This window comes from Rattus norvegicus, chromosome 6 (genome assembly GCF_021556685.1).
Source record: "Rattus norvegicus strain SHRSP/BbbUtx chromosome 6, alternate assembly SHRSP_T2T, whole genome shotgun sequence".
NCBI classification, from domain to species: Eukaryota; Metazoa; Chordata; class Mammalia; order Rodentia; family Muridae; genus Rattus; species Rattus norvegicus.
In genome coordinates this window covers 81,756,249-81,782,543 of record NC_141539.1, presented here as the reverse complement: position 1 = coordinate 81,782,543, position 26,295 = coordinate 81,756,249, and the positions used below count along the sequence as shown (strand labels likewise).

The window sequence follows — 26,295 nt, the reverse complement described above, 5'->3', positions numbered from 1 at the left end:
TTTGTTTAAAAAAAAAAGCATTTACCTTAGTAATAGAGCATTTTATCTCCTTTCTTCATACCATGGTCTGTGCAATCAACTGCAGAGGCAGCCAGCATTCAGAGGTTTGGTCATGTAAGCCTGTGCTGTCCCATGTGTTTAAAACATTGTATTAGATAGATTCATGTATGTAAACACAGACACATTTTAACATAAATGGATCATACCCAGGACATTTTTCAACCTGCTATTCTAAATAATGATTTGTGATGATCCTTAAATGCATGTAATTATATTCTTCCTGTATAGCAGACAGCCAAAGGTGAAGCTCTCCCTGACTCTTCTATGATGCTTCTCTCTCTTTTGCTTTGTCTTGCTTAATTTTATGCCTGGGCTTTATCAACCCAGAACCTATTTTCTTGTTGTTTAACTCCCTCCACTAAAAGGAAAGTTTTATGAGAAGAGGAATTTGGCGTTTTACTGTTAGACTCCTGGCCCATTAAGCAATACTGGTGCTTGGGAATTACTCAAGATGCATGTTTTGTGGTATTGTCCTTTAAAAGGACCGTCAGTGTATACAGTGCAGTGTTGTATTTTGAGCCTATTGACTGACATCCATGCTAACACAGGATATTATGCCTATTATCATATTTTGTTAACCCAATAGCTCATCTCCATGTGATTTCTCTGAGACCATCTTGAGGAAATTATCAGTTCATATACTTTGCCCTTTTGGCAGTTAGGTTTGCTTTCTTATCTATATGTGGGAACATTTTATATGTTCTTGGCAGTCATCCTTGAACCTTATTGCTGAAAACAGTTGGCTATATTTTGTCATTTGGGCACCACTATTTAGTCATGAGAGCCTGGGTGTGTTAGTCAGCTTCAGTGAGTGTGGCTATTGGTACAGACCAGATGTTCTATGGATTTAATTTCACTAAAAATCACCCTGTTCCACATCACCCGGGGCTTCCAGAACCATTAGACTGTAGATATCATTTATGTACCTCACTCTAAACCAAGAAGATTTCCCAGGAGATTCTCAGGACTGTTCTTTTCCAGAGGACATAGTGTGGAACCAGCTGCTGTCCATGTCTCACAAACAGTCAAGATACAATATCTAAGGAAGGACATTGTGTCATCCAAATTGTGCCTTGTTTCACTCTGAGCTTTTTATCACCCCTAAGCACACATCCAGATTCTCAGAGAGATGGATCTTTAACCTATGCTGTCTGTCAGTCACATTGTCGACCTCCCATTACCTATGCTGTCTGTCAGTCACATTGTCGACCTCCCATTATCCATCTGCTGGTTAGCAAATGCTCCTTCTTAAAACATGCCAAGGAAAGCCCAAGGCTAGCTGACTGCTCAAAGCTAACAAATCTGGACAAGCCTGACCCCTTCGCTACTTACTTACTAAGAATTTAATATATTTATCTTCAAACCTGTTTACACTGGATTATTTGTTACAATAATTTCATAATTTGGCTAAATATTATATGGGATCCAAATCTGGGTTAAAAAAATACTTGCCTCTGTGAAGATTTGATTGCTTTCCACACACTTGGTAAATTAGGTACTAACGGTTCTGTTGTTAAAACTGGGAAAACTATAAAACCGGGAAATTTCTAGAATCATAGAAACTTAAATGCACACTTCATCCAGATTATATCATAAAGGAAAGGTCCTGGCTCTACATCAAGACAATTAAATGGCTACACCTTTACACAAATATTCCATGAATCTCTTTTATGATTGTACCAGATTTTCCCACTGGCTTACTCTTTCTACTTAAAGTGAGTGCTGCAGGCCGGCTGCAATACCAGAGAGCTTTCGTCATTCATTTTGTACTGCTGTAACAGAATACCTAAGACAGCAATTTATTTTAAAAAAAATAGGTATTGGTTTTAAATTCTGAAAGTTGGAAAAAAAAAAAAAAACTAAGGTCAAGACTTGGCACCTGGCACACTCTATCCTCCAAAGGGAGGGAAGCCAGTGCTTCACATGACAGAAATCAAAAAGACCAAGCCTTCTTACCCAAAGTATTCATATTAAAGGTATCATTTCTTAAAATAGTTACAATTGGAATTAAATTTCAGCGTGTGTTTTAAAGAGGCCAAAAATTCTATGGCAGGGATCTTGTCTTGGGATTTGATGAGGCCCATTCAGAAACTACCCATATTAGTAAGGTCCCAGATAACTTTACAAGTTACATATGAAAGGCACTAGTGGGCTGGAGAGGAGCCATGTCAGGTAAGAGCATTTATCATGCAGTCTCAAGGCCAGAGTTCAGATTCCAGCACCGTGTAAGAAGCTGTGCATCCCACACATGACTATAACCCAACGTTAGAGTGGGAAGAAGAGTAAAGATGAAGCAAGGGTGCTTGCTGGTTTCCCTCAATAAGAAAACACGAGCCCCAGGGGAAGGAACACTGATGGAAACTGATAGAGGAGAGCACCGGGCACTTGGCGCCCTCTTCTGGCAGCTGTGTGCACTCACAGGAATATACACCTATGCACACTCACAAATAAAATGAATTTGTATAGGTTCAGATCCTATACAAATAAAAACCCCCACCCTGGGTTTGTAGATTTGTTTGTTTCACTTATTCACTTTACATCCCACTCTCTGGGATGTAAACGGGTTCCCAGTCATCCCCCTCCCACAATCCTTCTATCTTCTTCTTCTCTGAGCCGAGTCCCCTGGGGGGGGGGGGTGTCAAGTCTCTGCGAGGCTAGGCTCTTCCTCTCCTACTGAGGCCAGACAAGGCAGCCCAGCTAGAGGAACATATCCCATATACAGGCAATAGCTTTTGGGATAGCCCTCAGTCTAGTTGTTCGGGGACCCACATGGAGAACAAGCTGCACATCTGCTACATATTTGTAGGGAGTCCTAGATCCAGCCCTTGTGTGTTCTTTGGTTGTGGTTCAGACTCTGAGAGCCCCAAGTGTCCAAGTTAGTTATTTTGTTGATCTTCCTGTGAGGTTCTTTTCCCTTCTGGCCTACAATCTGTCCTCCTATTCTTCCATAAGAGTCCCCAAGCTCCATCCACTGTTTGGCTATGGGTCTCTATCAGTCTGAGTCAGCTGCTGGGGGCAGCCTCTCAGAGGACAACATGCTCCCATCTGCAAGCATAGCAGAGTATCATTAACAGTGTTAGGGGTTAGTGTTTGCCCATGGGATGGCTCTCAATTTGGGTCAGTTATTAGTCAGCTATTCCCTCAGTCTCTGCTCCATCCCCCATGCCTATGTTTCTTGTAGGCAGAATTTGGGGTAGAAAGTTTTGTGGGTGGGTTGGGGTCTCTATCTCTCCACTGGGGTTCCTGCCTGGCTAAAGGAAGGGGACCTCATCAGTTTCCATATCCTGTTGCTGTGAATCATAGCTAAGGTCACTCCCTTTGATTCTTGGTTCAGAACTTTATATATGGCTTAGTACATTTCAGAGATTTCCTTTCAATTTGATCAGTTTCTCCTACACAATGGATGCTCTTACCTAGTTTTATTGTAAATATCTTGACAGTTAGTTTTCTAACACAGTCCTGTAGGCAGTTGTTCCTGTGATGTTTGTATTCAAATGCTAAATTCTGTACTCTGAGATCTGGTTGCTCCAGGATGAGAAGAGGGGATCCTCGAGTATATCAGCCTTTGTTGTGGAAATTTTGCTCCCAGATTAAAGACTATTGGTTAAATAAAACTGGCAACAGCTCATTACTGGGGGGGGGGGGGGGGATAGAGAGAGGTGGAGTTTGAGTTACTGAGCTAGAAGTCACAGGTAGAGACCACAAAGAGGAGAGATGAGAGAGAGAGAGAGAGAGAGAGAAAGAGAGAGAGAGAGAGAGAGAGAGAGAGAGAGGAAGAAGAAGAAGAAGAAGAAGAAGAAGAAGAAGAAGAAGAAGAAGAAGAAGAAGAAGAAGAAGAAGAAGAAGAAGGAGGAGGAGGAGGAGGAGGAGGAGGAGGAGGAGGAGGAGGAGGAGGAGGAAGAGGAGGAAGAGGAGGAAGAGGAGGAGGAGGAAGAGGAGGAGGAGGAGGAGGAAGAGGAGGAGGGGGAGGAGGAGGAGGAGGAAGAGGAGCCCCCAGGACAGAGAAGACTGGAAAAGAAATAAACCAGAGAATCTCAAACAGCAAGTCTTTGGGGAGCACAGTTGGGGTAATAGACTAGCATTAGAGATTTAAATTAGGGGTCATCCCCCAGTAATTATGCAGTAAATATCGTAGCTTGAAACTCATTTATTTGAAGCTAGACAGGGATACGATTAGTGGTAATATTCTACCCAGCCTGGAGCATATGACAAAGAATAGCTCAGAGAAGGAACTGTTTCTTCTAACTCACAGTTTCAGGGCGACATCATCATCCATAATCCATCATCATGGCACAGAAGGTAGACCAGTGTGAACTGCTCCATTGCTGGTGTGAAAATGTGTGGGCACTCCTCAAACGGCCTACACTAGGAAGCAGAGAGAACTGGCCAGAACCAGAAATGGGCACGATCCTCGTATGCCGGTACCAGCCGGCAAGGCCCCACCTCCTACAGGACAGCTTTCCAACTAGTGCCACAAACCAGATACTGAGCATTAAATATGTGAGTCTGGCAGATGAGGAGGACAGCTCAGAGTGAAGCCATCTGTTAACAGTGGTCTCCTTCATGATGCTACTTGGGGAAACAGAAAGGGGACTTTTACTCATCTCTGCCACCCATTCTTGCCTATTTTATCTGCATTTCATCTTCTGTGGAAGATAGTATTTATATTGCCTTCTCTTCACTGAATGCATTTGTTTAAATCAGTTCAGTTTTGATCCCCTTAGAATGATTTGTGAAAACTAGCAGGGAGAGAAAATTAGAGGCATTCATCAGCCTAGTATTAAAAAGTCATATGCAATCTGACTACTTTTCCTGATTCTAGCCCCAGATCCTCCCTTAGATCACATTCTTGCTTGATTATTTGACCTTAATTGAGACCCAAATATCCTTTTTGGAAAAAAAAGTTTTCCTTTGATCCCTCAAAATTCAGATTTATATCTACCTTTTAACATCCCCTGGTCAACTTGAAGCAAATGTTCTTTTGTCTCCAAAGCCCACTGGGGATGGGAGTAGGGAAACCACTTCCAAAGGCATACTCACGTTTAGCCTCACAGTGTGCCTATTTGCCTATGTGACTCCTAACAGTGCTTTGAAGGAAAGGAGTGCATATTACTGGGGTCAATGGTAGAGACTACTGAATAGCTGATACTATTTTGATGAATGGAGAAATGTCTGAACAAATGAGTCAAGTACATACGATTAGAATTTTACTTTGTTTAATTACAAAGACTTACAGATTTGATATCGAAAACTAATGAGATATGCAGAATTGCCTCTCCATCTTTTCGTTTGTTTGGTTGGTTTTTTCTTTGTTTGTTTGATTGTTTGTTGTTTTACTTTTTCTGCTTCATTCACTATCGATGGGATTTGTTTTGATGCCTAAAGAATGCATTCAGACCAGGTATAACAAGAAGACGCTGGGATGCGAGGGTTGAGTAGGGATGATGCCTACATGGGGAAGATACTTTTATTTCACCAGATGATGCTACTCACCACAGAGCTCCTGGCACCATGTCTTAAAAATTACAGGGCACCAGGCGCCCTGCAGACTGTCTCCAGAGGACTTGCAAGGAAACAAGGTAACATTGTCTTTGAGAGACAGCATGGTGGCAAGCAGACAAGCTGTCACAGAGCCAGCCAGGAAAGTGGGATACTGGTATGCAAGCTGTCAGACTGGCCTTGAGTAGGGACAATCCTATGATACCACTAGTGAGTCCCTCAGACTCTCCCACCAGAGTAAACTTCATAGGCAAGTGCAGAGAATACCTGCCCAGGACATGGGGTTAATAAAGTCACTTGTTAATTTGGGAACACAGATGTGTGTGTGTGTGTGTGTGTGTGTGTGTGTGTGTGTGTGTGTGTGTAAAATTATCAATTCTTTCACCTTCCTGTTTTGATCAATGCTGTCAGGCACAAATAAATGTAATTTTAAAACTTCCAGTAGACATACACAAAGTAAAATAAAAAACATAAACCTAATACAATTTAATCAAATATTCCTATGGTGATCTTAATAATTTATAAGAGTATTAAATATATTTTCCATCTGATACTCTAAATCCTTGAAACCACATCTTAGTTTGTACTGAGCACATGTCTGGTGTTTAAAAGCCACACATGACTGATGGTGGTGATACCAAACAGGGAAGGCTTTGGATAGTGAAAATATACAAAAGAGGTAAATTTCTGTAAGTAATAAAAGCTTTGTAAATCAAGGACCCGTGTTTATGTTTCTGCTCCGTGGATTTTGTGTTTCTTGTTAGGTCATATCATTTGTCAGAACCTTTCCCCGTAAGTTCATGCTGCCAAGTAACCTTCCAGAGTGAGTCGATGGAGAACAGGAGCGCATTTCTGTGTGCCCATAGGGCACTCAGCGAGTGATGCCGTACTGACCGCATCCAGGTGGAGGAACTCCTGCACCAGTATTCTGTGGGTGGGAAATCCCCGTAAGCAAATTAGATCATCTCATCCTAATCACAATAGTAGAAGAGAAAAATTGTCATCTCACTGTAAACTTTCGCTGACTCTGCAGTATGCCAGTCTGTGAGATCATGTTACTTTTATAAAAATACAGACGGAAATACCTGCATGTTCTCACCTTCAGAGGAAGGAGGTCATTCAGAATGGACTTTCATTATTCTGCCAGCCTCACATGTAAGACCAGACATCTTCATGGTGTTCTAACAAAAGCTGAACATACAATGTTCTCCAGAAAGAGAAGAACGTTGCAGGAAAAACTAGAGGCCCCAGCTTGGGGAATAAATGGGAAACAGAAAAACACAACTTACAGCAAGAACCAGTGCTGAGACAGGAAAGCCCTGACTAACTCAGCTGGAAGGCCAGCATGAACGGTTCTAAGAGACAGAACCTCCAGGGATACACAAAGTAAATTGAAGTGGGAATTCTGATTTTGTTGCAGATTCAGTTGTGTCATGTGATTTTCTTTTCCTGGAAACTGTGTTATGAGAGGATGTTTTACTGTGAGCAGACACCTGGTGTTTTTCTGGAAGTTCTCTAGTAAAAGAGCTTGTGATGTTTTGCTGGAGTGAGTACTTGAGAGGCACGTGATGTTTAGAAAAGGTATAAGTCTAACCCCACAGACAGTGGACGGCGTTCTTTCATTGGTTCACCTTGCTTTATTTGCTGATCTTCACTGTGGTTACTTCATAGAGAGAAATGCACAAAGAACTTCTGGTGGTATTACAGTTCCTTCTTGCCAATTCTGCACTCTCGTGCCGACCAGCAGAGCCTCGCATTTTTTTTTCTGGATCTAGCTATTGCTAATAATTCATGTTTGGTGTTTTATTAGTGGACTGGACTGCTAACAGTGAAGATTGGGACCGCCCCAAAGAACTATTTCTAAACAGGTCCATAATTCCTGTTTCTCATTCACCTTTCTTTTCTCCCACCTCTGGTTGGTGGTGGGCAAGAAGGGAGGTTGAACAATTAAAGAACCATAACTAAAGTAGGTTTTGGAAAATATAAGCCTACAGCACATCCTGTGAACTTTGTCAGGTTCTCACACTGAATATTAGATAAAAGTTCCTATATGCTTTCAGCAAGAGAAAACAACTAGACCTCACAACTATTTATAAACTATTGATATTGCTTCTCATTGCTTCCCAGAAATTAAAGGGAAGCACCTATTGTTGAAGACACTTCACATTTTGGATAGAAGACTTGAGGGATTCAAGCTGGAATTGGCCTGAAAAACCTCTTCTCTGAGAGCTATCTTCCATAGTAACAAAAGGAGCTATGCAAGCTGCTAAGGAAGAAAAGCATCAATAGTCCTACCCAGATGCAATACATATGAACAACAATGAACAACATGCTAAGATATTACAGAAGGTGTATCAGAAAAAGTGCCAGAATATCCTTCCCTTAATGAGGTCTGTCCCCAAGAGGAATCATTTTACAGAGATGAAGCTTTGCGAGTCACATATTTACAAAGGTTGTCCTCTAACCTCTGTGTACATTGCCACATACATACATACATACATACATACATACATACATACATACATACAAATACGTTTAATTTTATGGGGAATAAATATGAAGAAAAATACCTTGCCTGTAGAATAACTAAAAATTATATCCAACTCCTCAGAAACCATGCAAATAAGAATATAGAGTAAAATATTTTAATTGATCTTTTAAACTGAAAATCCGAAATTATAAAAACTGTCAAGACATCCTTCAGAAGTGAAGAAGAGTTGCTTTGAATATATGTGAGGGGGAAAAAGTTACCAAAGGATGATTACCTTCTAGGATAAAACGAGAACAGGAATGATTTGCTGGGTGGAAGTGGGACTTGGAAGCTATACAAAACCACTGGCTACCAGAAAGATTCAAGACCAAGATAATGACAAGAAGTTCAAGGCAAGCACACTGTGAAGGACAAAGTGCATGTGGGAAACCACTGTCTGAGAAGCATGGAGATGCTGATCAATGGGAAGCCAAGAAGGAATTGAGAAAAGAAACTGTGGGGAAAATACCACACAGGTTCGAGTTGTCAGAAAGCTAGAAATCAGGGAAAGATGCTTACGCTCTAAGATCAAGAATTGACAAATGGGATCTCATAAAACTGTAAAGCTTCTGTAAGGCAAAGGACACTGTGGTTAGGACAAAACGGCAACCAACAGATTGGGAAAAGATCTTTACCAATCCTACAACAGATAGAGGCCTTATATCCAAAATATACAAAGAACTCAAGAAGTTAGACCACAGGGAAACAAATAACCCTATTAAAAAATGGGGCTCAGAGCTAAACAAAGAATTCACAGCTGAGGAATGCCGAATGGCGGAGAAACACCTAAAGAAATGTTCAACATCTTTAGTCATAAGGGAAATGCAAATCAAAACAACCCTGAGATTTCACCTCACACCAGTGAGAATGGCTAAGATCAAAAACTCAGGGGACAACAGATGCTGGCGAGGATGTGGAGAAAGAGGAACACTCCTCCATTGTTGGTGGGATTGCAAACTGGTACAACCATTCTGGAAATCAGTCTGGAGGATCCTCAGAAAATTGGACATTGAACTGCCTGAGGATCCAGCTATACCTCTCTTGGGCATATACCCAAAAGATGCCCCAACATATAAAAAAGACACGTGCTCCACTATGTTCATTGCAGCCTTATTTATAATAGCCAGAAGCTGGAAAGAACCCAGATGCCCTTCAACAGAGGAATGGATACAGAAAATGTGGTACATCTACACAATGGAATATTACTCAGCTATCAAAAACAACGACTTTATGAAATTCGTAGGCAAATGGCTGAAACTGGAAAATATCATCCTGAGTGAGCTAACCCAAACACAGAAAGACATACATGGTATGCACTCACTGATAAGTAGCTATTAGCCCAAATGCTTGAATTACCCTAAATGCCTAGAACAAATGAAACTCAAGACAGATGATCAAAATGTGAATGGTTCACTCCTTCTTTAAAAGGGGAACAAGAATACCCTTGGCAGGGAAGAGAGAGGCAAAGATTAAAACAGAGACTGAAGGAACACCCATTCAGAGTCTGCCCCACATGTGGCCCATGCATATACAGCCATCCAATTAGACAAGATGGATGAAGCAAAGAAGTGCAGACCGACAGGAGCCGGATGTAGATCGCTCCTGAGAGACACAGCCAGAATACAGCAAATACAGAGGCGAATGCCAGCAGCAAACCACTGAACTGAGAATAGGACCCCCGTTGAAGGAATCAGAGAAAGAACTGGAAGAGCTTGAAGGGGCTCGAGACCCCATATGTACAACAATGCCAAGCAACCAGAGCTTCCAGGGTCTAAGCCACTACCTAAAGACTATACATGGACTGACCCTGGACTCTGACCTCATAGGTAGCAATGAATATCCTAGTAAGAGCACCAGTGGAAGGGGAAGCCCTGGGTCCTGCTAAGACTGAACCCCCAGTGAACTAGACTGTTGGGGGGAGGGGGACAATGGGGGGAGGGTGGGGAGGGGAACACCGATAAGAAAGGGGAGGGGGGAGGGGGATGTTTGCCCGGAAACCGGGAAAGGGAATAACACTCGAAATGTATATAAGAAATACTCAAGTTAATAAAGGAAAAAAAATACTCTTTGAGAAATAAAACGAAACTTCAGGTTTCACTGCTCAGAACCTAGGTTAAAAGTGCTGCACCTCCTTCCAGAGGGTAGGACAATTCCGGAAGTCATGAAGGAAATGATTGCATCAGGTAGGAAGCAAGGAAGCACAGTGCTTACGAACAATTGTAGGCAGGATTATTTCTAGATTGAGCATGTTAACTGATAATTATTAAACTTCTCTGCTTCGTCCATCTCCCAACTTCCTTATTCTCTTCCAAACATTCTCTCATGCTTGACTGGCAGCGCCTCAGTAACCAGTTCTTACCTCCTAAGAATGAGGAACCTCTACAGACACAACAGACACAACATAGCGAATAAATTAGAAAGCACAGCTGACAGAGGGAAGGATGGGTTGGGGAAAACGCTTTTTTATTTAACAAAATGAAATAGTGGTTCTAAATAAATAAAAAGTAAATGGTGTTTCTATGGCAATGATTATTTCCTGCATGTTGCTCTATTTCCTTTAGGAAACTAAACACACGAATTTTCCAAAAGGCATGAAAGTTGTCAACCAAGCCTAGAACTATTTTCACTGGTTGCTTTCTGAAAGTCAAAGCAATAAAGAGTGGTTCTTCCGATAGAACTCCTCTTTCCTCATGTGGATTGGCATATAACACTGTCTCATCTATAGTCCCAAAGGATAAAGCCAAGAAAAACTTCCTACACTGTCCTACCCTACCATGATTTAAACTCTACACAATTACCACAATGTTATTCATGTCAAAGTTTCCATGGGTCATGTTGACAGGCTTTTTATTGGGACATCTAGAAACATTAGTAAAGAATACCATGTAAAACTGGTTGCTTTGTCTTCTTAACTCAAAATAAGTGGCATATACACATATAGAACATGTCCATCACATACACACACACACACACACACACACACACACACACACACACACGCATACACGCACACATGTAGAATGGAAAGATTACATCACATTTCTTGGTGTGTCCCACCAAGTTACCCAAAATAAGTACTAGGTTTCGGCATACCAATTTTGCCATTGCCAGATGAAGAACTTTACTTTTTTTTCCCCAAGGGAGCAGCTAATGTAAACCATCTAACCTTGACGTTTCTGGAGATAAATATTAAGCACCTTTAGAGGTGATCCTGTTTTGGAAAACTTACCAGGATTTTTCAAGTTCCTCATGTAAATATTCTTTTAGGAAGCTGTGATATGTAGGCCGTTTTAGTTCTGTTCAGTGAATGTGTATGTACAAATTTCATAGGTTATATAATAAGGATGATGTATACAAAAAATTCATTTCTTTCTTTTTCTGGAGCATGTTATTTTAGTTATTGTGCTATATGTTTCAATGTACTACATTTATCCAGTTTCTTCCTATTTGAACTCTTAAGTTCTCCCCCCACACTTTGCTTCCTCCTTAATGGTATACTCTGATTTCCTAAACTTAATCAAGGCAAGGAGGAATTAAGAAACAGACCACAAATCCTTGAAGGACCTTTTCAGCTCTGGGTTTTAATGAGGTTGTGAATATGGCTCTCAGCGGTTTGTCTGTAAGGTGGACTGTTTCAGAAATAGGGCATTTTAAACATATTCAATGTGTTTATTGTCCCCAGTTCTTTGTCCCCAGTCTTCTTTTCAGCTTCACCCAACTTTATTCATTTTGTAAACCCTCTTCTCCGACAGATAAGTACCTTTCTGTAAGGAAGTTACGGTTCACATAAAACCCAAAGACAGCATGACTTGCCTTCACCACTTGTCATAACAGAAACACATTTCTTTCTTATATACAGACACACACACCACACACACATTCACACACACATTCACACACACATTCACACACACACACAAAGAGAAATCTCACAGGGGTATTTACAGAAAGTCATGCATTCAACTGCATTTATTATCTTTTCCAAGAAGTGAAAGTGTATGAGCGCTCAGATACCTGTCTCAGGGAGACCGCCCGGTTCCGTCTGAAACATCCTGCTGAAGGCCACGGTGCCCAAACCTAAGTTCTTCTGTTAAATGTTCTTTGTTCCTCAGAATGTGACTCTGCCCTTGAGCCTGTATTTGTTGCTGGAAAGGGTGGAGTTCAGGAAAGCCCCGTGGGCCGGCTAGCAAGGCATTTGAAATAAAAAAAAAATGGCTCCCTAAAACATACCACCTGTTTATTTTTGTTTTGTTTTGTTTTTCTAGAAGATGACTCAGTCATAAGCTGAAAGATAAATCACTTCAGACTCCCTCTGAGCTACTGGTGGATTCTCAATTCTAAAAGAGACTGCGCGCTCAGGTCTTTACGACCTGCCATTGGGTCAATTCACGCCAGAACCCACACTGAGCTAACCAGTTTCCTTATGCAGGCACAAATACAAATGTACAACTTAGCGAAGCTTTATGGATTCCCTGGCTAATTAATTAATTTTATGTGCATTGGGTTTTTTTTTTCTGTATATGTGTCTGTACACCACATGAATGCCTCATGCCCATGGAGACCAGAAAGGGTAAATTCCCAGGAACTTAAATTACAGATTGTTTGGAGGTACCCTGTGGGTGTGGGGAATCAGAAAGGTCCTCTAAGAGAGCAGCAAGTGCTCTTAATGGCTGAGCCATCTCTCCAGTCCCATTCCACACTTTTAATGTGGATTCATTTATTTATTTATTGTTGTTGTTGTTGTTTTAAGATCTCAAATGCATTCTAGTTTCCGTTCTCTGCGATTTGAGATGGCTGCCTCTCTTGTGGAAAACACCTGGTCCACTTCACAGTGACCAGCTAGCATGACTAGAATGTGTACTAGAATGGCCACAGTAATGACTGACTGGGTAAAATGAATCACTGAGGACCTAGGTCCCCTAAGTAAAAAATACAGATTCTTATTCAATAAACAGTGGGAGGGCACAAGAGATTGCATTCCTAACAGATAGGGCTAATCAATGTGGACTGTTACTAGTCTATAGATGTACTCTGCGAGGAAACAAATGGCGTTATTGGGAGAGTTGTGCCCCAAACATTTTTTGATGACCAGTGGTGCCAGAGCAGGAAGGGCGAACAGAGAAGACTAGCCAGTGCCAGTAGAGGGCAGCAGAGGGCAAGGTAAATTGCACTGGCTCCCACAAGCAGAACTCCCTCAACTGTGCCCAAAACCAAAGGAGTAAGGAAGTGGGGGATACTGGAGCTCAGGGGATGCTCATATGGACCACATTATACTCCTGAAGACAGCCCTTTGTAGCCATAGATAGAATATCACGGGGGTAGGAGAGCCAGTTCAGACCCGGAACAAAGCTTCTCAGCCTCAAATGTCTGCATCTGGAAAACAAAAGGACTGACCTCCGTAGGCGTTCCCAAACTTCTATTTTGGGAGTCAGTTCTCTGTGATCAGACAAGGAGTGAACTAGAAGATCCCATGTCCGTAAACAAAGTCTGAACAAAGGAAAACTAGAGTGCCTAGAAAGGTCACCAGGAGGGTGGGGACTCACATGTGGATGGCACTAAAACTGGTTTGGCTTACAACTCAGTGAAAGCTTTGAGTTCCCCAAAATTTTAAGATGTATTATCAAAGCTTACCTGCAAAAAAATTCCAAGTCAAATAAGACTTAAAGCCTCAAAAGTACAGAATACCCAAGATACAGTCTACAGGACTCCAAAAGGTCAACAAACTGAAGGGTCCAAGTTAGGACTCCTCAGTCCCACTTGGGAAGGAGAAGAAAGCAACCACAAGTGGGGAGGGAGGAAGGTATCTGGGAGAGAAAGGGGGGTTACATGATCTGGTATTGGTGTGGGGGGAAGGACTGAAGCCCTGGGGGCCAGCAGAATGAATGGAAACAGGCAACCTTAGGAGGAAGGAGGTTGGAAAAACCGTATAGAATGTACCAGAGACCTAGGGAGTGAGAAACTCACTCAGGACTCAAAGAGAGGGACCCTAGACAAAATGTCATACAGTGGGGAGAGGGGACTTGTAGAGCCCACCTCCAGCAGAAAGACAGGACATCGAGTGAGGAATGGGGTTGCCATCCCACAGCCAAAGCTCTGACCCATAATTCTTCCTGTCTGAAAGAACTACAGGATGGAAATGGAGAAGAGCCTGAGGAAAAGAAGGTCTGCGACAGGCCCAAAGTGGGATCCAGCTCAAAGGGAGGCCCCAAGGCCTGACACCATTACTGAGGCTATGGAGTGTTCACAAAAAGGGACCTATCATGACTGCTCTCCAAAAGACCCAACAAGCAGCTGAAGGAGTCAGATGCAGATATGTGCACCCGACCAATGAACAGAAGCTGCTGACCCCTCTGTTGAATTAGGGGAAAGCTGGAAGAAGTTGAAGAGGAGGGTGACCCTGTAGGAGGACCAGCTATCTCAATTAACCTGGACCCCTGAGATCTCTCAGACACTGGATCACTAACCAGGTAGCAAACACCAGCTGAGATGAGGTCCTCAACACATATACAGCAGAGGACTTCTGGATCTGGGTTCAGTCAGACAAGATGCACCTAACCCTCAAGAGACTGGAGTCCCCAGGAAGTTTAGAAGTCTGATAGGGTGGGGGGGTGGAGACAGGGGAACCAGGAGGAGGTATGGGATGTGTACCACTCAGAGGGTGGACTGGGACTGGAGTGTAAAGGCCAAAAAAAAAAAAAAGAAGAAGAAGAAGAAGAAGAAGAAGAAGAAGAAGAAGAAGAAGAAGAAGAAGAAGAAGAAGAAGAAGAAGAAGAAGAAGAAGAAAGAAAGAAAGAAAGAAAGAAAGAAAGAAAGAAAGAAAAATAATAATAGCCAAAACATTGGTACTTCCTCCAACCTTTATCTTCCTCTCCTCAAGGAGAGACAGAGTTTTTGCATCTGAAGACTTTTGCTGTTTCTGCTTTGCTTTCATACTGGCCAGTGTGTGTGGTATAATCTCCGTTGGTTAGTTTTCTCCTTGCTGAAAAGCATCAACCTAAGTGATGAGGGTTTCTTTGGGTTCAGTCTAAGTGTAGTGGCTGTTCCTGGTTGTCTATATCTGGAATGAACTACAATCCAGAACTGGAAGGCTCACCTGCAATCCTGATCTTGAGGCTGGGAGATACAAGTTTCTGACCTGGATCTTGGTATGGAGATCTTGAGGCAAAGTGGCTAATCCCAGAAGCTTGAGGCAAGGAGATCTCTGAGTTCAAGGTCACCTGGGACAAAGCAAGTGGTACACACCTTTAATCTGGGCACACCTTCTGCTAGAGATTTACATAAGGACATTGGAAGAAGGAAGAGTCTCTTTTTTTTTCTGCCTGTCTGCCTGCCTCGTGGGACTGAGTCACTACTAGATCCTTGGACTTCCATTCACAGCTGATGCTGATCATTGTTGGCGAGTTGGACTACAAACTGTAACTCATCAACCAATTCTCTTCCCATATAGAGACTACCCATAGGTTCTGTGGCTCTAGAGAACCCTGACTAAGACACTAAGGAATAACGCAGTCCATCCTGGTGGTGAGGACGTGGTGGTGAGGGCATGAAGCAACCACCACATTTGGTGTGCAGTCCAGAAGAAGAAGGGAGGGGCCACCTCAAAGGTTCCACAACCTGCCAAAACAGTGCCATCAGCTGGAGACCAGGTGTTTAGACCACATGAGCCAATAGGGGGCCATTAAAATGCAAACCACAACAAATGTCATGTTTTTTCCTATCATTAACTATTAGTTCATTTATACCAACCCTTCTACTTCAGCAGTCCCCAAATATAATTTACCTTATTTTTAAAATCATAATTTTACTCACTGATTCTAAATTATGACTGTAAATATTGTTCATCAATAGATTGAGTTACACATAAGTTATATCACTAGGGTATTATTTAAGTCCCTGTACAACTTTCTACTTATGCTGGAAATACTAAATTATCTCACTGCTTTGTTAAATCAACACAATCTCTAACTACAGTCTAAATATTTCTTCCTGCTTATATCCACAGGTAAGTTTAGTCCTCCTCGTCCCTCAACAAAGAAAACTTCTCTTTGCAACAGATGGAGAACACTACAGAGAACTACCACAAATCGAAACGCTGAGTTGTGGATCACAGACTCAATAAACGAACCCACAAAACACTCCAGCCCCTAAGGTTCAGAGAGCATTGCAGATGAGGGGCGGAAAGATTACTGGAGCACAGGAAGGTAGCTGTGAGACTGTCTCCGGTAATACCAGATGCTACACCCATAAAGTCTCACCAATACAAGCCCCTAAACATAAACTGAGCAAGAAAGACACCAATGGGCATGCCAAAGTGAACCCGAGAAAGACCAGAGATGGCCTCGACCTTATACAAAGAGCTCCAGGCAACAAAGGAAGGGTAAGAGCAAGAGAAGTAGTCTTCACCAGAGACGAGCGCACCCACTGTCATCCAATACCAAATACCCATGAAACACACATAGAAGTAGGTAGCAGACTAAGCAGGTTTTATCTCTCTCTCTGTGTGTGTGTGTGTGTGTGTGTGTGTGTGTGTGTGTGTGTGTGTGTGTGTGTGTGTTTTAGGAGGGTTCTGAGCAAGAAAAGGAAATTACATAGTTATGATCTCAAAAAATAAAACTAAAAATAAATATTTTATCTTCTATTTCCTAGTTTGCTTTGAACAACTGGTGCAATTTTGCTCAGCCTCTGCAAAATGTCTCTAGCAGAACAACTTTCTACATGGAGGCGTCTGTCAGCTTATGCCTTGGTGTTGGTATTTTACATCTGGTGCCATGTTTCCTGGAGTCACTCTTTGTACTTGGTCTGTTTTCTTCTGTCAGGGGATCATGTCTTCTGTCCACCATCCTCCACCCCATGAATGGGGTTCATCAGCACATAGTTGAGGTCAAAGCTTCTTATCACTGTAGCCTCTCGTGCACATGCTCCGTGAGCTCCCTCCTGAAGACTCACAAGATCAGTGCCTCCTAAGCTTTGGCCAGGCTGTCATAGACAGCCCATCCAAACTCCTCACATTTCAAGGTGAGTCTATCCTGTGTTTGTGTTATTTCCTAAAGTAATTTAATTCTGTTATGCCATTAGTGGTTAACTAGCACACAGATCTTGGATGAACTGATAATGTGTTTTTGTTTTTCTAACACATGGATTGTCATTTAATTTGAATATGCATAAGATTATTATACTGAATAAAATATGTCTTAGTTTGGCTTTTTGAACCAGTTTTTCCAACTATTTTCTTGTTTAATATTAGACCCGATTTTTTTCAATAGAGTTTTTATGACATATTTTACCATTTGCTGTTCTGTTTATTTGGCGTTCTTCTTTGAGCGTTCCTGTGTACACTTAGGGTTGTACTTACTCAGATATTTGTCACTTTCAAATACTTTCCCAATCTTCTTCATTTCTTATGTTTTCCTACTCCTGTTTCTCTTACAATAACATTCAGTATTTCTCTTTCCTGTTTGGACATTTCTGAAAGGGTTGGTTTTTGTTACTGTTGGTTTGGTTTGCTTTGCTTTGTTGTTTGTTGTTGTTGGTTTTTGTTTTTGTTTTGGTTGGGTTTTTCCTTTTTGTAACTTTTATGACTGTTGTCTTTTAAATGTTTCTCTCCTGTAGTCATTTCTGGCTTTTTCTTTTTAGTAATACTTTCTATATTTTCACAAATTTATCAATTTATTTTAATTCTCTTTGAAGCATATGGCTAAGGGTGGCATCCATGATATGAGCGTATTTCTTTGAATCACTGAACATATTCTGCTTCTTGCTTTCCTTTTCTTTTTAAGTGTTATTCTTTGAATAATTTTATATGAGACTTGATCATGAGTTCTACTCGTGTGTGAGTGTGTGTGTGTGTGTGTGTGTGTGTGTGTGAGAGAGAGAGAGAGAGAGAGAGAGAGAGAGAGAGAGAGAGGAGTCTGGACCATTGGACTAGGTTCACAAAGGTAGGATTCCTTCTCTTGTCCTTTTTAAAGACAGAAATGTGTGGCCTGGGACTTGTTGGTTGTTCCTTCAACGCAGTTCACAAGCCAGAAGAAGGTGGCTCCAGGGTAATGCACTCTACTTCTAGGGTTTCTAAAGTCGTTGTCACCTGGCAGCACCGTCTGGAGAGCCTGGGGTAATAGGGTATCTGGTTCTACCTCTAAAAAAGTTCCAGACACTAACCTTGATGCTTAACATTTTTATCTGTGTTATTCCAATCCCACATGGTCTACTGGGTCTGTGGTTTGAGGTGTCGCCCTCCTAATTGCTTTGTCAGAACATTTAAGCTGGAAAGAGGCTGTGACACCAGATTTACACAACCCATCCTGAACTTAGTAGGCTCTGGACTTGAAACAGGATAAAGCAAAATCTGTTCTGGTAAACCGAGACAATGTGGAAGTCACCCACACATGAAATCAGCTCTGATCTAAGCTGTAAGATGGCATGCCATTGTTTGTCATTTCAAAGTAGAATTATGAAATATCTGAAACTGTAATTTTATATGTTAGCAGCCATGTTTTTGCCTAACAAGTTTTTTCTGTCTTCTTTTCCACGTGGCTTTCAAAGACACCATGATTTTGACCTTTTTCCTTTCAAGAGCAGATTCTAGATGCCCAGTACAGAGCCCGGCACATGATAGGTCCTTAATTAATATGTAATCGAGGAATAAATCAATATGCTAACTTTGTCTTAAAACATAGTTCGTAAAGACTAAGTCAAACACATGATGGTTAAAACTGTGATGAGATTGCTGGAACGAGCCTGTGTAACCAATGTGCTCTGCCCTGCTGCTTCCCCCAACACTTCAGTTTGCTTTGCTTCCCGCTTGGCTCCCATGTGGCAGAGAAGAGAATCATCAACACTACCAATATCCAAAACTGGTGAAAACATGGCAGCTGACCCACAATTCCCTGTCCTCTGGGATAAAATAGAGAGTGCCTGCATTAGTAGGGAGAGCTCTTGGGTTCAGCATAAGGATTCTCAGAAGCAACCTCTCTTTCTCTTTCTCTTTCTCTTTCTCCCTCTCTGCCCTCCTCCCCTCCCCTCTCTCTCTGAATGTATTTAATTAAACAGATTTGTTCTGAAGGAGCAATCTATCAAGTATTCTTGCTTACTGGGGTTGGAGGCTAAAGGCACAGCCGCACTCCTCCCCCAAGAACTATTTATTTGAAGAGGATAACAAGAAAGAAGCAGGAGCCTGGGGTAATGATACTCAGTGGGGAAATAGGTAATAATGTATGGTTTAGGACGGCCTCCTCTTGACTAGGGTGTGGATGGGCTCTGCGTGTTTAAATAGCCAGCTCTTCCATTACTGAGAAGCCTCTGGTGAGTGGCCTCGGTGAGAGCAGGTGGGACAAGGAGCAGATTAATGAGCACGAGTTAGGTCTCTACAGGTTTTCTCCTGCACTAATGGAGGGCTGTCAAAGCTTCAATTTGCTTCATCACCACACAATACTTGATAAATGAGTAACATATTTATATCATGAGATATATGGGGTGGGGCAACGGGTGCAGGGGCGGGTGAGAAGTTACCGAACATTCACATGCAGACTCATATTTTGGCCTTCACTCATAATATTCACAACAACACAATGAAAGGGTGCAGGTGTAGTTTAACCCTTTTAGCTTGTGCCAGAACTCTAAATTCTTTGGAAAGAAGAAAGGATTTACCTTAAACTACAAACACTTTAATCAAGTGGCTTTCTTCAGATGCCATGAAAGCATTTTGAAACATTCAAGTAAAAAAAAAATCCTTATTTTCTGAAAATATAACCTCTTAAACACTAAAGACCTGCCAGACCAAGTCCCATCAAGTAACTAGGCATAATAAGAAGCTTAAAAAAGGGCCAGGATTAAGTTACGTTTGTATGAATAAGCGCGTTTTTATTGTTCACAGCTCAATCCTTAAATGATCCTAACTCGTGTATGGAAGGTGCCTCCTCGTCAAAATACATTTGTGTTCTCAGCGTGGGTCCCAAGAAACCAAAAATGTGAAGGTTGGGTCTCCCTAGTCTTCATAAACAAATAACTAATAAACAATAATTCAGATTTTGCACGCCCTCTAATCCAGCATTCCATGGAGACCCTCTTCCTCCACTAGTCACGAGCTTCGGAGTCTCCGTGGAAGTGTCTTACTTGTGGGAAGTGGGAAACCCTTGCCTGTTTAGGCCACTCATTCAACACCCACTCACAGATGACCCCTCCCCCCCCCACACACACACACCTCAACTGGCTTTTTCTGAGGAGACAGGTACCATTCCTAAAAATCTTCCTGCTTTTTTGACCTCTCTACCCAGGCTCCAAAATCTGAAAGGTATGCCAGTTGCCAAAAGAGGTATCCTCCTCATAAAGTAAGAACCTTGATAGATCACTAGCATAAATGCAAAAGGAGGCTCAGTCCAGTACCCTGACACAGCGCTCAATGGCCCTAACAGTCCAGCTTGTGACATTCATGAAGTGCCTGCTTCTGCTCCCCTATCTGCCTCAAATCTCGATGACAGTCACGGAAACAGAGTGTGCACCTCGCTCCCATCATCCAAACAGGAGCAGGCATCCTCTTCCCAAGGAAAGTTGAAGTCCCCATTCTCCTTAATACTCCTTAAGTGCACCGGTTATACTGTAAATGTATTCATTGGGAGCGAGCACCATATGGTCAGTTTTCTTTGCCTTTTGATCAGTGATGCTTTTCTGTAATGGACCTCTGCTGCAAAATGAAGCTTATTTGACAGGGAGTGAAAGCTACACGCTCCTGTAGCTATAAGACTGAGTATTTAAAATGCAGTTAAAATACCATTCTGGTTTAGGACACTGGCAAACGTAGGTTCTCCTCTAGGTTCCATGGCCTTACCATCCTCAAGTAGTTCGTTTAACTTACAGTGTTAGGCAATGAACTCCCTCCTTAAGTCCTTAAGTCCAACTAGGTGACCATTTGTTGCCTCTGGATATAAGTGCCACCATTGCACCTTATGTCATTGTGATTCGTTGGGGCTGAACAGACAATTGATTGCTTTTCTCCGTTAGCAGCTTTTGCTGCCATCATCTTGAAGCACCTCGAGGTTGCTCAGTAATTAGAACTACTCTTTGCTAATTTATCCAAAAAGTTTCTAGCAAAATGGCAATTTTTTCCTTGAGTGTATGGACTTGTTTTGATAGTATATGACTTTCATTTTATCCCGTAAATCATGTTTTAATTACTTGATAGAGAGGATACACAATGCATAACTTTTGTGACCTTATTCTTATGATTTATTTTGAGTCTAAATTTCATCATCTGTAAAATGTGATGAGCATTTTCCTCATGGACCTGTTATAAAGAAAAGTATGAATATGAAGTAATTTTTCAAATGTAAAAATGTAAGAACTCAAGAACTTCTTAGAACTCCATACCGTCATGGTCATGGTGTCTCTGACTTTTCAACCAATTGTTTTAATTTTAATTTTTGATTAATTTCTCCAATTATTTCTTCTTCCAGTTCTCCCTTTGACTCTTCAACCTGTATCTTGTCCTTTAAAAAAGTCTTTCACTTCTCAATAATAATAGTTTCTATAACATATAACCGAAAATGTCAGAGCTTAATGCAAGAGTTTATTTTCTAGCTGGGTATGGTGGTAAATGCCTATAATCTCCATAGTAAGGTGAAGAGAAGAGAGGAGAAGAGAGTAGAGGAGAGGAGAGGGGAGGGGAGGGGAGGGGAGGGGAGGGGAGAGGAGAGGAGAGGAGAGGAGAGGAGAAGGGAGGGGAGGGGAGGGGGGAGAGGAGAGGAGAGGAGAGAAGAGAAGAAGGGGGAGGGGAGGGGGAGAGGAGAGGAGGGGAGAGGAGAGGAGAGGAGAGGAGAGGGAGAGGAGAGGAGAGGGGAGGGGAGAGGAGAGGAGAGGAGAGGAGAAGGGAGGGGAGGGGGGAGAGGAGAGGAGAGGAGAGGAGAGAAGAGAAGAAGGGGGAGGGGAGGGGGAGAGGAGAGGAGAGGAGAGGGAGAGGAGAGGAGAGGAGAGGGGAGGGGAGGGGAGGGAGAGGAGAGGAGAGGAGGCCCAAGTTCAAGATCATCCTGGATCATATAGTGAGGGTCTAAACCAGCCCATACTTAGGGAGAACCAGTCTCAAGCACAGGCCAGAGAGAAAGAGAGGGAAGGAGGGAGGGAGGGAGGGAGGGAGGGAGGGAGGGAGGGGAAGGGAGAGAGAGAGAGAGAGAGAGAGAGAGAGAGAGAGAGAGAGAGAGAGAGAGAGAGGAGAGAGTTAAAATCCAGCATAAGCATTTTCTACCTGACAGCCTCTCTTCTAGATGATGACTAAGAAATCCATGACCTTCTGACTTATGTCTCTGCCATCTTAACATGTGGCTTTCAAGATCATTCCAAACAGGAGAGACATGGAGAAGACTCTCAGGGGTTAGATATCCAGTATAGCCTAATGGCAGGGACATGGATGTAGAAAAAGACTGGATATTTTGTGCCACCAGTAAAACACACAGCCTCGATATACTCTTCCTCCAATACATTGTTCAGAGATCAGGACATATCATTACCATCGGGTTCTATCATCTCATTTGTAAAGTTCTTTCAAACATGCTCTGACGTTCTTTGCCTCCAGACTTCCAGCACGTCCTGTTTCCATTATACAGTGGCTTTATAAAGCAGTCGGTGGCTTTTCTTTTAAGTCACAAAGACATTTCTTAACTGTTTCTTCTCAGGCTCTCTGACACATTTAAATCTGAAAGTGCTTTTCATGAATAAATGCACCCATGCATTGCTAGGTCTGACTTCAGGCCTTCCTCATCCTCCTCCTGCCTCTAATAAGATCTACTGCTGGCTCTGTTCTTTCATCCACTGAGTAACTGTGAGAGTCTCTCTTCAAAACAGTCTTCCTTCCATTTCAGCTGTGACATGCCTTCTAAATCCTAAATCCTGGATCAATCACTCACCCTCTCTCCCCAGCCATTATCCCAGGTATTTGCAGGAGTTTTGTGGTAACTTGTCTCCAAAGATCAAACAAATCTCCCTTCCCTCCAGGGTGAACTAGCTCTTGGAATCCACACTCTTCATAGTGGCTTCCCCATTCAATCTGGTCTGACTTGTTATTGAGTTCACTGGAGAAGTCTTCACTACTGCAGAATTTCCAAGGTTGACTGGTCTGAAGAATCTGGAATGCTTCCATCTCGGCTTCCGAGGAGTCTCTGTGTCTTGAGAAACTCAAGATTTGTGGCAATCTGCTTGGCATTTCCACCTCTGCATCTAGACATCAACAAGCAGCAAATGCTAATGGTGTGAGGAAGGCCAGTAGTTTTGTCAGACAACCCGAGCCTCAACTACCCACTGGCTGAAACTAGCTTTGAGATCTTGAGAAATCTGTGCATCCATGCCCCATCAACACTTAAAACTCATGAGATAGTAATAATAATAATGGCCATTATTATTATTACAACAATTTTTTTCTACATTACTATGCCTTGGTATGGTTCCTTATACCTTAATGGGGTATCTATAATAACGGAACTAATCGTATTGTCCCTCCAAATAGTTTTCGCAGTAGATGCTTTTCCTAGTTAAAGAGAAAAGAACGGAGTCTTTCTAGCTAAAGACACTGACACCATTATGCTTCTTTCCTTCTCTACCCAAAGCCATCTATCAGAAGACAAGCGCCATCATTCTAGAGCCTGAAACTTGTACTCGCAACATGTGTGCTTCTTGCGGATACTGACTTAGTAAATATTTTATGAGTAAATAACTGAGTAGTTGAATTATTATGATTATAAAATTAATCTAAATATATATCATAAAGTCTTAGAAATAGCTTTTGTTAGCAATTCAGCGTTAGTAGAGAAAAGGTTGTCATTGAGTGCACAGGGCCAGATGTCATATTAATAGTCATTTTAATCTCAAAGTAAGACTAAGACATATTCTTAATTCATTGTTTATAAAAGAATGAACCAGCATTGAGTAATTAAATCCCTTACCAAGCATTCAGGCTAAATATTTTTACTCAAGCTTCTTCTGTTTTTAAACATTTTTAAAATTTTTTTCAAATAAAATTTGTTGTCACTATTTTCAGTGTTTCTCTTCCCCATTTCCCTTCTTTCTCCATCTCTGAGGAAAATGCACAGTGGGACATCCTGGCCAGCTGGGAGGCTCTGGTAGTCTTCAAAATCTAACCTAAAACCCAAGGGGCATTGACTACAGAAAAGACAACCTCAGACAGAGACCTTCTAGCTCCTAAAGCTTCTTCCACTGTTAAGTTGTCTGATATTAATATTTTAGTTGTGACGTGGAATTTAATACAGCAGAATTGGAATTTGTTTGTACCTAACAATCCGTGAAATTGATGGGGTCTTCGTTATAGAAATAGTAACAATAGCAAAAATAAGTTAAGATACCAAAGTTGTAAGCAGTAAAATATTTACAAAATTCTGTTCACTTTACATCATGCTCATTAAATGTCACATGATAAAATTTTCAAAATCCATCTTCTGCCCACACAGAATATGAATTCCATTAACTTTTGTGTGTTCTTTGTTGTTTCTAGGGGAAAAAATAGAGTAAAAATTAAAGTATACCTTGGAGATAGCAGAAAATTAAGGAATGAATTCTTTTGAAATTGTTCGAATATGTTTAAAATACTTTAAAATACTATTCAAATTCCCTTAAACCTACCATCAATTTTAAAATAAATTCTACTACCTTTTCCTCTTGCTAGCCTGGGAAAAGTTTAGGGGCACAGGGCTCTAGGACAATTTGGAAATCTCTAAAATTTCTGGTGAAGCCCAAACCTTTACTCTTCCTCTGCTCCACGCTGCCCAGCCACCTCCCAACAGGGGCCCAGCTGGCTCAGCCTGGCCTTTTGAACAGGCACAAACCTCACTTTTCGTTCCGCTGCTGACAGCATGGAACGGTGTAAACTCAAGTCTCCTTCACAGTTATTCATGCAGCTCAGCTTCTGCCCTGTAGATGTTCCCAAGCAGATGTGCGAGTGAGTGCCCAAAGACAATTAAATCATGATTCACCCTCCAGAACTCCAGCTAAGGCAGGCTGCCTGGCTGCGACTGAAAACATTTTAGCAGTAGCTGATCTTTTCCGTTGGTTGAGGACCAAGTCAGACTAGGCCTGGCTTTGAAGTTATTTCTGTCTCGGTGGATTAGAGGTATCAAAAGAAGCAGCTCCACAAACCTTTCAACAAATATTTACAGTTCTGCACTAAACAACCTCCAGGATACTTTAACCTTTCCTGCCTTGGGAAATGCTTGCCAGCCTCCTCGCCAAGCTCATGCGCTTGCCAGAATTAGGAGAGAGGGCAGGAGCTCCAATGAAAGGAAGTGCTGAACACTACAGCATCCCTTCTTGCTGTGGAGGAAGAACAGGGCCTTTCCATGCTAACCTGGTCCAGAGGTAATTTGTGTAATTCCCTTCCATTGTGTCTCCAGCCCACAGGGCCTCAGGAAGACAGACTTCTGACCCCTTAGTTTATTTCTAAAAGGGACACTGGTTGCCCTGAAGCCATTGTTCCTAAAGTTTCTAAAGAGTGGCTCACAGTCAACCAGGAAGATCACCAAATACCTGCAAACACTGTGAATACTTCTTCAGCCATCAGGACAGTACAAACTCTGTCCTTAGGCGTTTGTAAATGGGAATACTTATCATTGTTTGCTTCTCAAATGATGAAGGAATTAGTTAAATGGATGTCTTTGACCTCTCTTTTCTATCTTTAAGATTCCACATTGTGAGCACAAAGATCTCATAATGATATCCACAGAGAATATCCAGGAGAGAAAGAGTTCAGAATATGGGCTATCACAGTCAGTGGACTGAGAAGAAAACAATCCAGCCCCTTCACTCTGTCTGCTCTAACCCTTCAGGAGCACTCTACACTCACTGAAGGAATCAAGTCCATCACAATACCAATAAATAAGATCCTGCAGCAAGAAACATCAATGAACATCTCAAGGGCTTTGCTTAACAACAGAGAAGTCACTAAAGAAAGGCAGACCTAGCCATGGGAGTAATGAATGCCATCTGATGACCTAATAATCTGTAGGGCTTTTCTAGGTCACATCACGTGGTATCCAGGAACCTTCAGAATTTTCTGTGAGAGTCTGAATCCCCAGACCAATGACAGAGACAAGAGCCAACAGTATACAGCATACTACTAACATACCGTCTTCTATTACCTCAAGCTGTTAGGACTCAGAAACACAGACTAGAAGTAGACAAACCCAGTGATTTAGTGACAATGGTCTTGTGTTTCATTC

General features: G+C 42.0%; 1 long non-coding RNA gene across 3 annotated transcripts in view; it reads right to left on the bottom strand.

Annotated features, from left to right (window-relative positions):
* Positions 1 to 12,488, bottom strand: part of LOC148005259 (uncharacterized) — a 39,052-nt gene extending 26,564 nt beyond the window's left edge. Inside the window, exons 1-2 of one of the 3 annotated variants that reach the window (XR_015623059.1) lie at positions 12,104 to 12,488; positions 26 to 125 (exon numbers count right to left, since the gene is read on the bottom strand). This is a non-coding gene — a long non-coding RNA (uncharacterized LOC148005259). The remainder of the gene's footprint in view (positions 1 to 25; positions 126 to 12,103) is intronic. The other 2 variants (XR_015623060.1, XR_015623058.1) reach the window with 2 other exon arrangements.
* Between the last annotated feature and the right edge of the window lie 13,807 nt (positions 12,489 to 26,295).